The sequence below is a fragment of the Panthera onca genome, chromosome A3 (assembly GCF_046562875.1).
Source record: "Panthera onca isolate mPanOnc1 chromosome A3, mPanOnc1 haplotype 2, whole genome shotgun sequence".
Lineage (NCBI taxonomy): Eukaryota > Metazoa > Chordata > Mammalia > Carnivora > Felidae > Panthera > Panthera onca.
This window is the reverse complement of record NC_138341.1, coordinates 131,686,859-131,692,053: the sequence shown is the minus strand read 5'-3', so window position 1 is coordinate 131,692,053 and position 5,195 is coordinate 131,686,859. Positions and strand designations below refer to the sequence as shown.

The 5,195-nt window shown below is 55.1% G+C and overlaps 1 long non-coding RNA gene across 1 annotated transcript; it reads left to right on the top strand.

Annotated features, from left to right (window-relative positions):
- The first annotated feature begins 350 nt into the window (after positions 1-350).
- On the top strand, positions 351-4,477 carry LOC145715378 (uncharacterized). The gene is made up of 3 exons (XR_014137488.1): positions 351-427; positions 2,738-2,869; positions 3,989-4,477. It is a non-coding gene; the product is annotated as an uncharacterized LOC145715378 (long non-coding RNA).
- The last annotated feature ends 718 nt before the right edge of the window (positions 4,478-5,195 follow it).

Here is a 5,195-nt window from a genome sequence, read left to right as displayed (position 1 = left end):
CATCTCTGACGCTCAATAGCCACACATGGCTAGTGGCTACCATACCCAACAGCACAAACCTAGAGCGTTTTCATTGTTGTGGAAAGTTCTTTTTGGACAGTGCTGGACTGATCACCTGACTTGCCTCGAACACTCCTGGATTACACCTGTTGATGCGGTATCATCATTAATAGCACGCTCTGTCAAGCCCGAAGTGTCCTGGTTGGGAAAGACAACTGAACGATGAAAATGAACTTGGCCACCATCCCTGCCAGGGCTTTTGTTGAGACCCAGAACCCTCTCTCTTGATGAAAAAAGTTGCCTGCGTCAGCCCCTGCCTTTTCCTCCTGATTCTCTCCCACCTGTCCGATCCGCCAGTATTAGTAACCGGGGACACAAATGCAGGGGAAGAGATGGTCAGAAATGTCTCCAAGTGAGGGACGTACTTGTAAGTAGTTTCAGGTTTGTGTCTGATCTCCCGTGCCTGAAGGAGCTCAGACTGGCCCCCGTGCCTAGTAGGAGGCAGGCCTCCCGCTGCTCTCCCTCAGAGCCCCCTCAGCTCTGTGCAGGGCCACCAGCCCGCCGACCCGCGCCCCTGCCCGCCTCGCCCAGCAGAGGGCATCGGCGCTTAATGTTCCGGGCTAAGAATATTTACACAATCATTAGGGATTTTTTTTTTTTCCTTCCAGTGATACTTTTTTTTGTGAGCGGCCATCCGAGGTGCCAGCTAATATAGGTCATCTTAAGGATATGTCATCAAAACAGGGAGATAAGAGCTGTTCGGGCGGGCGGCCAGCTCGTTAGGGAACCGCACGCACCAGGACACTCTGCCGGGGACGCAGTCGCCACCACTGTCAACACGACAGACACCATTTTGCAGAACTCTTCAGAAGGGGGGTCCAAACTCTGATACGATCTGTGCCGCCCCGCGGGACAGGCCTGGACTGCTTGCTGAGGGGCTGCCCCCCCCCCCCAGAGGCATCTCTGACCATGGCCTTGCTCTCTGCGGGGCTCTGGACGCTGCCTTGCATCTCAGACACCTGCCAGGCAACAAAATGGTGGTAACTGCAAAGCGGTGGCTGCAGGGACCAGAGGTGGACTGTCACACAGCTGGCTTGGCTGCCCCTCTCCAGGCCGTCAGCCAAACCCCATGTCGGTCCATCTGTCTCACCCTTTCTCTCTCTTTCTCTCTCCCAGTCTCTGTTCCTTCTCTCTCTTTCTTTCTCTGTCTCCCTCCCCCTCTCCCTCCTCCCCTCCTTCTCCCCTCCCCCTCCTCCCCTTCCTCCTCCTCCCCCTCTCCCTCCTCCCCTTCCTCCCTCCTCTTCCTCCTCCTCCTCCCCTTCCTCTCCCTCCTCCCCATCCCCCTCCTCCCCTCCTCCTCCCCCTCCTCCCCTTCCTCCCCCTCCTCCCCTTCCTCCTCCTCCTCCCCTTCCTCTCCCACCTACTCCCCTTCCTCCTCTTTCTCCTCCTCCTCCCCTTCCTCTCCCTCCTCTCCTTCCTCTCCCTCCTCCCTCCTCCTCCCCCTCCTCTGCCTCCCCCTCCTCCCCTTCCTCTCCCTCCTCCCCTTCCTCCTCCTCCTTTTCCTCTCCTTCCTCCCCTTCCCCTCCTCTGCCCCCTCCTCCCCCTTCCTCTCCCTCCTCCCCTCCTCCTCCCCCTCCTCCCCTTCCTCTCCCTCCTCCCCTCCTCCCCTTCCTCCTCCTCCTCCCCTTCCTCCTCCTCTTCTCCTCCTCTCCCTCCTCCCCTTCCTCCTCCTCCTCCCCTTCTTCTCCCTCCTCCCCTCTTCCTCCCCCTCCTCCCCTTCCTCTCCCTCCTCCCTTTCCTCTCCCTCCTCTCCTCCTCCCCCTCCTCCCCTTCCTCCCCCTCCTACCCTCCTCCTCCCCCTCCTCCCCTTCCTCCCCCTCCTCCCCTTCCTCCCCCTCCTCCCCTCCTCCTCCCCTTCCTCCCCCTCCTCCTCCTTCCTCTTCCTCCTCCCCTCCTCCTCCCCCTCCTCCCCTTCCTCCTCCTCCTTCTCCCCTTCCTCTCCCTCCTCCCCCTCCTCCCCTTCCTCACCCTCCTCCCTTTCCTCTCCCTCCTCCCCTTTCTCCTCCTCCCCCTCCTCTCCCTCCTCCTCCCCCTTGTCTCCCTCCTCCTCCCCTTCCTCTCCCTCCTCCTCCCCTTCCTCTCCCTCCTCCTCCCCTTCCTCCTCCTCCCCCTCCTCCCCCTCTCCCTCCTCCTCCCCTTCCTCCTCCTCCCCCTCCTCCCCCCCTTCCTCCTCCTCCCCCTCCTCCCCCTCCACCACAGTCCCTGCCCCTACAGAAGGGGGCCAAAGCCCAAGCTGACTTGATTCCTGCTCTCAGCTCCTCAGCGCTGCTAACTCATTCCTGAGCATAGTTGGTGATTTGTTTTTATGTATCTAAGGGGTGAGGTGCTGAGGCAAGTTGCCAGTCGGGGTTATTTCGTCTTGCCTGTTTGGGCACACTGAACATGTTTCTGAGGTCCAAAAGCTCCTTTCTGAATGAGTGTCTGCTGCCCTTCCGGAGATTTTCAAAAACCTTTTTGAAGGGGTGTCCAAATGGCAAACACCTAGTATCACTCCATTATACCTTTTGGGGAAGAGACAAGTCCCCAGTATGTGTGGCACCTTCATTTCCTTTTCCGGAATAATCACACTTTCCTTAAGGAACAAATAAGCCCATGCGTGTAGAAGGCCTAGCGAAGGCATATGGCGTGGGTTCAGTGAACCCCAGCTATTATTGTTTTATTATTTCTTTGCGACAAGCTCGCTCCAGGAGGCCGGGAGCTCCGTTCCTGCCCACGGATGCTGGCCGGAGGGAGCTTTGTCACCTGCACCGAGGGGTCCTGTGTGAGCGATTTGGCCCCACCTCACCTGCGACCTCCTTTCTGCGATTTTGTAAGTCATCGCTTTGTGACTCAGTTTCTCTCCGACTGAATGAACCACACAAGCTTTCTTTACCACCCCTTCGGAGACTGTTGGTAAAACACGCTCGACACACCTTTCAGAGCCTTGGGGATGAGCCGAGGGCAGGGGGCGGGGGGAGGAAGACTGGGGGAGTACCCCTCCCCCCACCACACATCCCGGGATGCCGAGGCATCGCCAGCATGTGCCCAAGTGCCACCTGGGCCTCCTTTCACTTCCCGGAGTATCCTGATGGAGGATGAATAAGGTAACCACAAAAAACATAACAGACCCGGGTAAGTTCAAAGTCAGGAGTAAGAGACAAAGATAGATGGATAGTTATTATAGATGATAGATAGATAGATAGATAGATGATAAATGGATGGGTGGATGGATGCAGTTAGAAAGACAGAAGATCAAGAGAATCTCCACTTCTTCAAACAGGAATCACTGAGTAGCACCTGCCTCTGGGGCTGGGGAGCGGACTAGGTGGCCGGTGTGTTAGCCGTGCTGGCTGGACAAGTCAGCGTGGGGTTTCTCACCCGGCAGCTAGTTGAGGCACTGGCAAAGAAGGCGTTCACCTCCCCAAGAAAGAAAAAAAGCGTCTGTCTCAAAAGAAAATAATCATCGCAGGTAATTTTGTGTGTCATTTCAAAAACTCTCTTTCCATTTTATGGTTTAATACCGTTTTCTTTTGAACTTCACCGGGGCTGGGGAGAGGACCCACGGGCACGTGAGGGCCTCCCAGATGGCTTTGCAAATTGTAAGGGCCCAGGCTGCCATCAGCTCTTAGATTCTGCATCACCTGATGTCCTAGTGGCACAGCAGGCCAGGCCGGTGAGGGCGAGGTTGGAGGGCGTACACCATGTGACAGGGACAAAGATGATGGAGGGCTGGCTTCTGCCTGAATTGGGGGATGGGAGAGGGGTAGGGGAGACAGAGCATAGAAAACGGCCTTACCAATAAGAGCCCAAACTTCCTGCCGGTGTCCGTGCACACATGACCCAAACAAAGCAGATGTAGCAATGGCCAAAGGAGGCGGTTTTCATTCCAGAAACATCCACATCTCCTGCTCCTGCAACCTTCCCAGATGTCTTCTCGATTTTTACACAGGCTTCTAAAAATGGCATCAACAACCACCCAGTGCCCAGGGCCATGGCAGGCTAGGTAGTTGAATCTGGAGGGAGCACTGTGTGGCCAGCCCCATCAACCTGCCCTCTGCCCCACTGAGGAGGAAGCTGGAGCTGTCACAATGACCATGACATCCCACAGTTCTGGCTTGAACTCTCCCTCTATGAGGCTTTCCTGCCTCTGATAACTCAACCTCAGGTCAAGTTGTCAGGTCTTTATGGCTGCGATTTTCTTACCTGCTTCTTAAACCTTCAACTGGCTTAAGCAAAATGGGAACTCATTGGCTCATATGACTTAAAGAACTAGGACTGATAGCTTCAGGCGTGGCTAGATCCAAGCCTGGGGTCTGAGCCATATATCCACTGAGGTTGTTTCTTTTCCTGCTTTCTTCTATGTTGACTTTGCTCTTGGATAGTTTCTCTTTCTGGAGCAGTCCCTGGTTCACCTGGTTTACCAGCCCCACCGGAACTAAAACACCTCTTTGCCCGTAATTCCAGCAAAAGGCTTGGCTCAAGCCTCATCAGACGAACTTACACCATTCGTGAATCAATCCATTCGTCAAGCCTAAGAATCAACTGGCCATTCCTGAAGTCAAGAATCAGGGTCATCAACCACACAATCGGTAAGCAGGGATGTAGTTAGCCAGAGAAAAGCCAGGGAGCTTTTTCACCTTCACCAGTAGAAAGAAAATGGATGCCGTGGAAACCAAATCCATGAATGCCCACGACGAGCAGTAAATGCTCGATACACTTTAGTCATTAACCAAAAGTTAAAGACAGGATCACAGAAGCTCTGGAACTGCACCCATAAGCTGGTGGTTCTTCACCTTGACAGGACGCTAAAGATCCCCACAGAGCTTTTAAAATTCTTCCATCCCGGGACGCCTGGGTGGCTCAGTCGGTTAAGCGGCCGTCTTCGGCTCATGTCATGATCTCGCGGTCCGTGAGTTCCAGCCCCGCGTCGGGCTCTGTGCTGGCAGCTCGGAGCCTGGAGCCTGTTTTGGATTCTGTGTCTCGCTCTCTCTGCCCCTCCCCCGTTCATGCTCTGTCTTTCTCTGTTTCAAAAATAAATAAACGTTAAAAAAAATTTTTTTAAATAAAATTCTTCCATCCCGGTGCCCCACCCTCAGAGAGACTCCGATTCAGTTGACCCGGGGCTGGGTCCAAGCAGCAGTGGATGGTAAATGCCC